The following is a 12474-nucleotide window of genomic DNA, read 5'->3' as shown; positions in this document are numbered from 1 at the left end:
CTGAGTAGTTTGGTGTTAGTTCTTTGAACTTCAGAGATTTCAGTCAGTCCGATATGCATAGCTGTGCTTGCTCCTGCTTATTCTGCCTCTGCCTGTTGCTACTGGCCAGGATGTCAAGGGATTATTACCAGCCTCCTCACGTGCAGCGCACCAGTCCTGCACGTGAGGGTGAGCCCAGTACGGAAGGATGATTAAAACGAGCCCCTTGGCCTTGCCTCTCCCCCCCTTTTCACTCCACATTTCCCACAAGTTCTCCTTCCCTTTTCATTTGCCTAAGCAGCGTGATGAGGTGGGAGTGTGGCAGAGTGCAGGCCCTGCGCGAGCCCAACAACCCCCCTCCCCGTGCAGATTTACATTCTCTCTCCCTCCCTTCTCCCACTCTGTATCTTTCTTTTTCTCCCACACACGGACAAACACGCCTGCAGTCAACTAGTTAAATATTTAATGGAGCTGTCAGAGCAGGTTATGCTGAAAACGGGACACAGCTTCGACTTACAACGTGAATGCAATATTTATACACCCAGCTCCAGTAATGGCAGGGGCCTTTGAAGTGGTGCATTGAAGTGGTGGCATGGGCCAGAAAACAACTCGGAGGAAGTCTTGCCCGAGAAGAAAAGGCGTGGCGGCGGAGGGCAGTGGCGAGAAGAAAATAATAAAACACCCTAAGGATCATGGCAAAACAGGCATCCACTTTATGAATATTAAATAAGAAAGCAAGGAAGCTTTAATTGATGGTAATTCCTTTGTGTGATCTCAGACTAACGAGACAGCACGCGTCTTTTTTAGCCTGCGTGTCTCTCGTGTACCTTCTCTACGACTATGACTCTCACGACGTGTTACGTGCCACTGAGCAATCTGTGATTCAGAGCCGTTAGACTCCGGGCTGATGTGGTTCACTTTTTTTAATGTAGGCTATAGATAAAGTAAAACGTAAGCAGAAGCAGAAGGCAAGAAGCGAGCAAGTCTCCGGTGATTTAGACCAGATCCCGCTTTCTTTCTCACTCTAAAGTTCAGATAGACTTACGGATCCTCCTCAAAGCCTCGCGCCTAGTTATCTCTCTGGCTGCACCCCATACAGCCTTATCTGCTGCTGAGATAAGTGTGTGTTGTATGAGAGGGTCATCTGCCTTAATATCACCGTGGAAATGAACGTTGTGAAATATGGGATGGAAATGCAAGTGTTCTTATTATCTCCAAATACTACTCTCAATGTCTACATAACAGCACGGAGTAGTGACAGGATATTATATGAAGAGAGTTTGTTATAGTGCATCTGTTCAAATTCAATCTCAAAGTCCAATCTCACCATATGACCACGTATATTGACGTCTTCCCTTTGCAAATTAGCGACCATGAGTATTTGATTGGTTGTGCAGTCTAATCTGCGTTATGGAAGCAGCTTGCGAATGCCATTTTGTCAATAACTGATGCTCACCTGCGAATGTAATAAAGTCATTTGCAGATAAAAAGGCATGCTGGATGAGGAACTCCATTTAAGGAGACAAGGTAATATATTATTTTCCAATGCTTTCATTACACATACTTTTGCAAGTAATGTGGTAAATCGGAATTAATTGCGTTGCTGGGACCATCTATTCACAGCCGTGATTTCATTGGTGCTCAGCATAATACGGTTGGCGCATATTTCGAGGTGGCGTCCAGTGCAAATTAAAGACACAGCATGTGGATATATTACTTAGTTTATTTTGTATAATGCGTCATGAATTGAAGTACAGAAAATGAAAGAGTGGTGTATAGGTAGGAAGACACAAAGAAACTGAGGGCGATCATTGCGCCCTGCACTCTGCTGCCGCGGCACTGCTCATCAGAACGAGCAGAAAACAAACGCAGGACAAACAACACACAGCCCTCACATGGCATCTTACCTCATCTACAACAAATGTTCTAGAAGGTTCCTGGTGACATTCTTTATTAACCCTTCATGCCGCTGTCACTGCAGGCACGAACTGAAGCACGAACTGCAAAACGAAATAAAGCATCTACTCTGAGTGTAAAGGGACATTAGGGGTTTCACACTGAGGCTAATTGGGATATGGTCAGAGCCTCTGGCATTTCTGCTCATTAGCAGAATCTCTGAAGGCGATGCCCCAGGTAGGTCAGTGCATCCCACCCCCCACTCTGTTAAATACAGGCAGGAAAAGGATGGTCTGCCCCACACTGAGCCCCTTTCCTCCCTCTGGGATTGATGCAAGAGGCCAAAGTTTCAGAAATCCCTATCTAGAAGGGTTACAGACTCACCCTCCCACTGCTGGAGCAGCTTCTCTCTGGGGATGGATACTGATAGGTAGCCAGTGAGGCACTCGCACACAGTGGAAGGGTACAGAGAGGGAAATTAATGCTTTAATGGTGAAAGTGTGAAACATTATGCTCTGAGACAAGTGGATATAACATGTAGATGTTTAGGATTTGAATGAACACCAGGGAATCCACTCCAGGGACTCTGCTAAAAATAAAAGAAACCAGAGGGAAAACAAACTGTCAGTTTTTCAACATTGATAGCCACATTAGGCCAATCATCGCTAATTTATGGGAGCCCTCGTGACAAGTTAGTGGCAATAAAAGGTTCTTCTAAACATATGTAGTCTTCAAATATTTACTGAGCATCCTTTGTGTGCATATGTGTATAAAGATGGGAGTGAGGGACAGCATTAGGAATTAGGGTTATGCAAACTATACAGCTGCCCTGAGGGTGGAATTCTAATTGGTCATTTTTCTAGAGGCATAGCAAGCAACTACATGGCTCATCCATCCCAGAAAGAGGCATTTTAGAGTAGCAGTTGTATTTACTAAAAAGGCATCAAGCCATTGTATATAATCTGTCACCACATCTGCCATTGCGGCATTTGCTGTCTGGCTGAAGCTTCTTGGAATAGGTGAATCAGGAGGGAGCCAGTGTAGAGGACAACCTTCAGAGTAATTCAGGAACAGGCCAGGCCATCTGTGTCCGTCACAGCGCTGTCAGAGTGGAACGACATCTTCCTCGCCCTCTGCAAGCCTGACGTGATAGAGGCCAGTATGACCTCTTGGATAACTGGTTTATCGCCTTTCCCTCAGGGATGGAGAGAGAGAGAGAGAGAGAGAGAGAGAGAGGATCTGATTTGTTTTGGATTGATCACTCTGTTCTCACAACAGCTCATCCTCCTGTGCTGATTTATATGATTATGTCTGGAACTGCTGTAGACTTCACTCCAGGAACTTTTTTTCTGAAAGAAAGGCACACTTTGATAAAACCTGTTCAAAGAGAATGCAATCTCATAACCTAGTCCGCATAAATATGAAGTAATGATTTCTTATGTTGTTGGCGTCAGGTCTCATGCTGGTATTTTGACATTATTTCAACCTGCTCCTCTAAGTTCAACATCTACTACAGATACATTATGTAGTATGTAATGTACTTTCAAAAGTTAACTTCCCCATAATATCATTAATTTCAACAGAAATTAATAACAAATCAGAGTCAAATGACAGCGCTTCATTCACATATAGGATAATAAATATGACATCATTGCAACGAAACTCTAGACAAATCTGTATTACAAAGCAGGGGGGAAAAAATGCTTTCAAAAATATTCAGTTAGATCATCTTTACCCCCTGCTGTCATGCTTGGTGCTTTTTCTTTTGCCTTGGTGTGTGTTTGGGCTGCTGGGGTAATTGGGCATGGTGCAGGAGAGGGAGCAGATGAAAGTGTCTCACTGCAGAGGAACGTGAGAACGAGAGAATGAGGGAACAGAAAAGAGAGAGACGCTCTCTGGACGCATGTGAGTGGGTGTTGTGTGACAACATTTGGCAACAATACATGATGAGCACTGCTCTTATCACTATTAATGAGCAGTGAACGTGCGTGTGTGAGAGAGAGAGCACTGCTCCATCAGTATTAATGAGCAGTGAACGTATGTGCGTCTGTGTATGCATGCGAGAAGGATTTTGGATGCAGAGATCATCTGTGAGGCCGTTCTCTCCTGCGGAACCTGCATGCGTGTGAGAGAGGTGATGGCGCTATTAGCAGAATCGCCATCTACTGTTCTGGGGTGGTAGTACAGTGGGAATTCACCAAATGTTATTTGTGGTTTTCACACATTTGTTAGAACAAATTTAAAAACCCTGTGGGAGTTAAGAAATTTAGTTGACGGTTAAATGATAGTGATAATTTAGCTTTTGTTTTGACACGTAATTTTTTTTTTTTTATATAATATTCACATTTGGATGTTTTCAAACACATTGCAGGCCTGCATTTTAACGTGGTCCGTGGGCATCTCCGGGTCAGATATAATACTTTTAAAGACCTTTTAATGCTACTTCAAATGTAATTTAAGACCAAATTTGCAGTGAGGATATACAAAAATTAAATAATTTTGAATAATTAAAATATACTCTCACACTAATGTAGGCTCATCATTTTGAAGAACACTAAATAAACCAAATGGGCAAGAAACGGACAAAAAATCTGACAGAAAATATAGCTAGATAAATTATGCACACTAAAATGTATACAAAAACGGTAGCACAACGACGTTAGCAATGAATGCAGCTCTATGTACACGATGCTTTTTTATGGGTGATAGTAACCCATGTTACTTCATTGTAGCTAGATAAAAGATGATTTCTAAAAGAATTTCAAACCACTTCCGCAAAACATGTACCTAGCTACACAATTATAAATTGAATGAAACATGTCGAGATGGACAGCGCGATGTAAAACAGCCTAACCAACACCTGAGCCACATTTTGATAACATCAGTTAGCTAGTTTCCTCATACCGGCGTATGTGCTAACAAGATTTAACAGGACCGGAAAAGGATATAGGGTAAACAAATTTAGTCCTGGTGGTACCATGCATTTGATGGTTTCCTAAAGGGATCTAAAGGTGGTTCTAAATTTACCCTCGAAGAACCAGAATTTTGGAGTGTATGAGTTCAAACACCAGTAAAATAGCCCCAAAACAGATATACCAGCAGGCTACCAGTAAACTACAAGTCATTTCCCAACATCAGTATTCTTTTCAGCTGTCACATAAACCACATGAACATATGCTAGTTTAACAATAGATTTTTAATGACCTGTTCAAGTTAGATAATATAGTAGCCTTATATGAAAATTAGTTATCTAGCTAGCTGTAAATTGTAATAAATAGTAAACTTCCTATTCAGACATAACAACTGCCTAATCGTCGCAGCTGTAAAGTTCATTTTAGCTCAGTTCGCCAGAACCATCACTACGAACACAGCTAACGAGCTGTTAATACTAACACTAGGTTTCACTAGCTTTTCTAGTTCGATTGTACTATTACTTGAAAACTAGTTAGCACAAAATACTCAGTAGCTTGGTAAATATTTCTGCCATATCATTCACGTATGGCCGTCATAGCCGGGAGCTAGATGGGGCATATCTCAGTGGAGAGACGGACCGATTTGTGCCTGTTTGTGTGCCTGAATGCACGAAGGGCTCCCACAGGCAATACCTTGTCAGGTTTTGGTATCAGATATAGGCTTGGATAAATTAGGTATGTTGGATATAAAATTCACAAATGGGTTTAAAAATTCTGCTTTGTTACTTCAGATCACTGATAAATGAAATAAATGTAGTATGTAGTAGTGCCAAGTACAATGTTATCATTTATCTCTTTTAGATCATTTTCAGCATAAGTCTTATATGCTTTAATTACAATTCTCTTATGGCTTATATTTTGCCATCAACAGAATGTAAAATAAAATCTGAGTTTTAAATGATCTTAATGAATATGAGCAATCCAATTGATCCTAGCTGTTGTTATTTATTTGAGTTGTCAAAGCAGCTATGTTATTCTCAAAGTGAAGAATTAAGAAGTGCATTATGCACTGAAGTGAAATCAATATGTAAATATACTATGTCATGGCACTGGTTCAGAAGACCCAATCTTTCTCTGTGCCAGATGAATCCTACTCCGTTTTTGTTCCTTGCTGTGAGGACATATGCTCACCAGTAGATAATCCAGGCCATGCAACATGGAGCAGTGGGGGCCCATTTCTCTTGCTAGGTACATGTAAATGACTTCATTAAAATATTTAGCACACTGAGATGTTATTCGGTATTCAGAAAGAGAATGTGCATGAGTTTAGTATTAGGTGGAATTGAATGGTGACATTCCTGCTGTTCGATATGGTGACAGGTAGCATGCAGAACACACCTGGCATTGTTTCAAAGCAACAGGCACTGTATCCATGGATGGACTCCAAAGAAAAAACCTGTTCTCCCTGCCACCCCCTTGATGAGGCCTTTTTCCTAAACTTCCACTCACTCACTCTCTCTCTCTCTCTCTCTCTCTCTCTCTCTCTCTCTCTCTCTCTCTCTCTCTCTCTCTCTCTCTCTCTTCTCTCTCTCTCTCTCTCATTCTCACTTTTGTCCTTCATGTCTCCTTTTCCAGCCTACTGCTGTGTGATGACATCACTGGCGTGCTCTTGGAACCAGTCCTTTGCCTCTTTGCGCAGCCTTTTAAATTCATTGCGTTTTCTGATTTTTATTTTGGTTGGGTAAGAGCTCTTTAAGACCCAGGCTGTAGGCAGTAGGTGACCCCTCTCTAAGAGCTTCTCAGTGCCCCTACTCCTCTTTTTTTATGCTCCCATTGTCCATCCCTCCATCCTTTGCCCCACGCTTTCCTCTCACTGCCTCCACCCCTTTTACATGATAAGAAAACCAATGCATAATTTTCTATTATTACTCTGTCTTTCTGCACAGTTTTTTCTTTTTGTCTTCCTTTCTCCTTCTGACACTGATACTCGCACGCACCCATGCACATGAGCACTCACACACCCACGCATGGATGTGCATGCACACCTAATAAGAAGCTGGAGTGCATGAATTTTGACTGTCCTGTTTTTTTGGATAGCACGCCTTGCAGAAAGCAGGATGTGAGAGTTGAATCCTATACTATGATGGTGCAGCCTGGAAGCAAATTCTAATACCATGCGCTTGAACTCTGAATTAGGCCATTGTGTAGAACATGCTCATGGAATTAGTGGAACTATGTGGCACGAGATGAGAAAATGAAATGAAAAGAGTGAGACTGTTGAGGATTTTCTCTTTTTTCTTTCACTGTCTTTCTCTCTCTGTGTGTGCGCGCGTGTGTGTGTGTAACCCCTACACACACACGCACACACACACGGAAAGAGAGAAAGGAGCGGGGTGGGGGTGGGGGGACCTCAACATCTCACTGTAGTGCAAAGGCTTCTGGCACAAATGAAGCATCAAACTCAAAGAATGCACCTACTTAGCCCTATGAAGGGTTCTCTAAATCCTAAATCAACTGTGAATTTGAATGGGAATGGGAACAGGATTGGGAATATATGTGATGTCTTTTCATTACAAACCAAGAATTTAATTTTATTCAATAAGCAATAATAAAATTGCAATTCTTTTCCTTATACTTTCATTTGCGTAATGTGAATTTATGAGATTTAACTGAGATTTTAAATTGCAGCCTTTGGATTATGGTGTTCCTACAGTAAAATATATACATAAATGACTGTACTAGTATCTGTTTGAGACTGCAAAAACCTTGGCTTCCTTTCAGATTTCAAAAGAAGTGGGGTTCTGTGTTGAAATAGGTCCATCCAGAACTTTGCAAGAGTATATGTTCTCGTTATAATAATCTTCTGTTTAATTTAAAAAAAGAAAATAACATTTTTTAGTCTTCAACGTACATAGATGTATTAAAACTGTTCAGATTTTATTTAATATTTTTAAAATAAATTTTTATTATTTTATTAGCTACAATTTATTGGCTTTGGATCTGGAGTTGACAAATAAAACAGGCTAAGCTTTCAAATAAAACTCAAATCTCATTGAAATGTAAAGGATTCCATATATCATGGAACACTTCAGTAGTTTTCCTTAGAATGTATGACATTCAACATAAGAAAATGTTTGAACTGCTCTGAAGCCTGTCCTTAATCCTGACAATTTTAGTAAATTGAATGGTGAGCTATTTCAGATAGGCTCCTAATAGGCGTGTTCGCTCTTGCTTAAAAAATGTCGGCCCTGCTCTTACCTGATCCCATATAGATACAGCCAGCACGCTAAGCCTTTTTGATACCTCCTATTACACACTTCATCAGTCAGTGTTTCTTCTTATCGAACTCAAGACACATGTTTTCATACGATAACAGAAATAAACATTCCCTACTATAATTTTAGAGTAATTGCAGCACAGACAATATTGACGTATCATTATCTGCTTTGCCAAATGAGCAGCTCTGCCTGTTCCCTGGCTTGCTCTACCCATTCAATTACAGTGGGGTGCTATTCTATTTCCCTGGTGCCAGTAGCACCAGGCTCACCGATGAGCTCTTACCTCTGATGGGTGGAACTCATCTTCCAGCTGTCACCCAGAGAAGGACAGTAAAAGAAATCGTGCAAGCATCGGCATCCTCCCTGAGGGCTCCCACGTGTGCACAGCAGACTGTGAAAACCGATATTTGAATTGGCTATGGCATTGGGGCATATAGGGAAACCACACGGTATGACAGAATTCACATATATAAATTGCAATTGAATGTGACACATCAAGTAGTTCTGCAGATACGCATCATCTCCAAGACCTAGCTGAAAGTGCATGTCTGGGGATGTGCTACCCTGCCTGCTGTCCAGCCCATGCTATGCCCATCCACATCCTGTCTCTCCCCTCAGTGCTGGACCAATTAAAAAGGGCCTGGGGTTTGTTCCATACCAGCACTGGCTCTGCAGGCAGCTGAAGGCAGATGTGACCCTCCGTATACCTGGCACTTTGTGTGTGTGTGTGTGTGTGTGTGTGTATGCACACTCAGCCCTGTTTGCCAGAGAATGACAGGTGGCAATAGCTTCGTTACACACTACTTGAGGAGAGTGAGTGTGTGTGTGTGTGTGTGTGTGTGTGTGTGTGAGAGAGAGAGAGAGAGAGAGAATGACGGGTGGCAATAGCTTCATTGCACACTGCTTGAGGACAGCGGCTTTTGCAAAAACACTGAAAGGGGATTGGTTGGGCTCTAACCAGAGACGCTTTAAAAAAAAAAAAGTGGCTCAAGTTGCTGAGCTGTGCTTGGAATCTTGTTTTAAGCACAGAGTTATTAACTCTTACTTGCCACTTCAGGCTCTTTAGCAGTTAGAATGAGTCAGCCAAGCTTCAGTCCAACAGCTTAGACATGTAAAGAACCTGGAAAGCAGCAGTCCACAGTGCTGAAGGCAACATTTACTTAATTTTATAAAAGTGTACTTTGATTTATGTGCTTGACTTAAATACAACTAATTTATGCTGTTGGTTGGTTGAGATAGGGTATACGTTTCCTTATTTCTTATAGAAAAGCAAATGTTGCAAGTCAGGAGTTTGGTCAGGATGCCAAAAAGAATTCCAACATAATGATTGCTCCAGAGTTTTATACACATTATAGAATCATTTGGACTTAATTAATCTCCAATCCCATTTCAGCATTAGAGAGTATTACAAGGCTAAAGTGGGTCTGTAATGACGTCGACAGTATTTTAGCGAAACTGAGCGAGCTGTGTTGATAAAGGGCTGCATAAATACCTGCATTACATGCTTCAATTATTCGACGCAGACAACAAGTGAGAACGTACTTCACTTAGATTTGTATACAAGAGGGTACCTCAGGACATATATATGCTACAAACACTAATCAACGTGTGGATGCTAAAATCTACACTAAACAATCTCTGTACATATTCGTGCATTATATGTCATTACGATTAAGATGAAAATCCAGCTGCATGACTTTCAGGTTAATTTGAGAAACGACATAGCAGTTGGTATCAGGGGACATTTGATGTTATTTTGCATCTTTTTCCCCATTTAGTTTCATTTCACGTTTTTGCTTGTTATGGGGAATTTGTTCAGCAACATATGGAGACGACATGTGTGAAGACCCACATCTGACTAGGTACTTTATATTGATTATATCGTATCCATCTTTCAGCACAGTGCAGTGATCACTGTCTGTCACTTTTCATTTGCATATAAACTTCATGCTGGTCACAGTAACAATGTACCCTGGTTTATGCACTTTTAGTCTCATGATTCCAATTTGATTCCAATTAAAGATCTGTAATGATAAGTAATGGCAGAAGCCTCAGGGTATGACAGTGATAAGTGGAGCCAGGTTCCTGGGATGATTGCCTCTGAAGACTAAGAAAGCGTAACTGCTCAGGCCTTCTCTTGGTAAAGTTAATAGAGGGTTATCAAAAGAGATGGGAGACTGCTCAGTTTGACTGAATAGGAAACTATCTGGATCTGCAATGTTCTTATGAACAGATGAACTGATTATAAAGAAAGTAGCCTGATTTTATTAATTAATTTTTTTTATTGATGTACGTTTCACCAAGATTCTTGACCTTAAAACATATCAATATCTTTTGTTTTAAATACTTGGCTATTTATTTTTGCAAAAGCACAGAATAATATATCACATGTATTTTTACTTAAAAAGGTGAATATGTTATGAAGGATGATACTTTAACTTCTTATAATCCAAGGACATGCCATTGAGTCCAGAGCTTCATTCATCACTGTAGTGACATGCTTTTTTACATTAGTATCAAAGTCGTTCCTGAATAATTCATAGTAGTTAGAATAGAATAATATGAAGAGAATAATAGAATAGAATAATATGACTTAAGTTTAATAATTTAATAACAAGTTGGACTTTCAGAAGTTAATCTATTATTATTATTATTATTATTATTACCAATTCTACATTAATATTTTATGCAAGGGTATTTTATTTATTTTTATTTATCTATTGATGCATTTAAAAAGACATTATTTACCCTTGAGTCAATTTATTTAGCATATAATTTACTCAGGTAATTGTTTGTGCCTTAAATGTATACTCTGAAACATTGGGCTGCTATAGTTCTGACAGAAACTATATAAAGCAGCCTATAACAGGCCGATTGGTTGTAGCAGCCTATTTTACTCAGTGGCGTGGGATTAACCTTCAACATTTGGGGGACATTGCTTACTCTACCCAGCCTAACAAATTATATGAGTAATGTGAGCAGGACGTATTGGGAGGGACACGTCCCCCTTGTCCCGCCAAAAACTACGCCTATGTATCAGCTGTTAAATTAAGCTATAACTAATTACTGGTAAATAGGCTCCACTGCCAGACTTTTAAACAAAACTTTAAATATTGCTAGTTTAAGTGAACAAACAGACGTTTATGTAAGAATGTAAATGAATTACAATAAGAGGTTACAATGTAATTTCCAAACACATCGTAAGTTCCAGGGACAATAAATTCAGTAAATCTTTACTTGACTCGTTATGTTCTTCTGAAGTGTTAACTAACGAGCACTTTCACCTCGTCTACATTCTTTTTCACGTCACGTCACACGTGAGACACATTTCTTCCATAATTTACCGTTTTGCGAAAACGGTGATTAGGTGATGGGGGATAACGTCGAAATGTAGTGCCAGTTAAAGAGGGTAGCATAAAACTCCACACTTCGGGCAAGCCGACTTGTCCCGCCAGACGTCCTGCGCTCGGCTCCTTCACGACTAACCGGGGGTGCGGTCTCTGACATCACCGAGGCAGCACTCAACTCCAACCCTAGTCTGGCCGGGCGTCTTATTCCGTCAAATTAAACTGCCCTTACCACCGCCTTCATTTGTCGTCCGTTGGACTATATTCGTTCGCGGTCGGACGGTTTTGTCGAGCGTGAAAGAAGGTAAGTTTCGTCCCCGATTCTGCGTAGTAACCAGTAGCCGAGTGGAGTTTCTGCATGCTAAAGTTGCCACCAGTCCATCTCTGCGACGCGTCTGATTTGAGTACTCTCTCGAAATAGCCAGTTCAGGTAACCTGATGGAAAATGGTCTAAAATGCTCCCGTCTATGTAAGCGTTTGCATTGCAGTGCAAAAGTTGCTGCAACCGTTCAAAATGATAGCTAACCTACTCAAAGTTGACTGGTATGCAGTCTAAATCATTGCGTAATGAAGGAAATGTACATCAATTCATATATACATTAAAATTCTTTGTTTTTTTCATGCATTGTAACAATTTAAAAAAATAACTTTCAGGTTGCAGTAGAAATCTTTTGGACCACCAAGTGAAGTTAATTGGAGCAAGTATTTGGGTTAAACGTACAGGAACAGCTCATGCATGTCTGTCTTTGTGGCCACATCTGAGACCAGCTCGAGAGGATAATTTTAATACATGCTGCTTTACCATCTTGGGGCTATTGCCAACTCTGCAGGACTGACAAACGTGCACAGTGCTTGTGAACCTGACCCCCAAATCTGCACCTCCGTCCACGTGCACCCTCTCCCCTCCTCTGTGTCTTCCTTTAATGGGACTGGGGTTACTACTGTACCTGCTATCCATAGTGTCATTAAAACTCCTGTATACAGCACTACGGGCTGTCAGGCATTCCTTGGGCGCATTGGGGAAGCATGTGCCAGTGGCCTCCTCCCAACCATATGGGCTCG

At 40.9% G+C, this 12474-nt stretch overlaps 1 protein-coding gene and 1 long non-coding RNA gene across 2 annotated transcripts in view; one reads left to right on the top strand and one right to left on the bottom strand.

Annotated features, from left to right (window-relative positions):
• Positions 1–1705: 1705 nt before the first annotated feature.
• Positions 1706–11499, bottom strand: LOC118241023 (uncharacterized). Its single transcript, XR_004775787.2, has 3 exons — positions 11410–11499; positions 8349–8456; positions 1706–3070 (listed from the first exon to the last, which is right to left on the bottom strand). It is a non-coding gene; the product is annotated as an uncharacterized LOC118241023 (long non-coding RNA).
• Positions 11500–11581: 82 nt separating this feature from the next.
• Positions 11582–12474, top strand: part of pik3r3b (phosphoinositide-3-kinase, regulatory subunit 3b (gamma)) — a 123884-nt gene continuing 122991 nt past the window's right edge. Inside the window, exon 1 of the mRNA XM_081718138.1 lies at positions 11582–11716. The gene's annotated coding sequence lies outside the window, so the exon portion shown is untranslated. The remainder of the gene's footprint in view (positions 11717–12474) is intronic.

This window comes from Electrophorus electricus, chromosome 7 (genome assembly GCF_041902795.1).
Source record: "Electrophorus electricus isolate QZ-2024a chromosome 7, ASM4190279v1, whole genome shotgun sequence".
Taxonomy (NCBI): Eukaryota; Metazoa; Chordata; class Actinopteri; order Gymnotiformes; family Gymnotidae; genus Electrophorus; species Electrophorus electricus.
The sequence above is the reverse complement of the archived record's forward strand: the minus strand, read 5'-3'. Positions and strand labels throughout refer to the sequence as shown.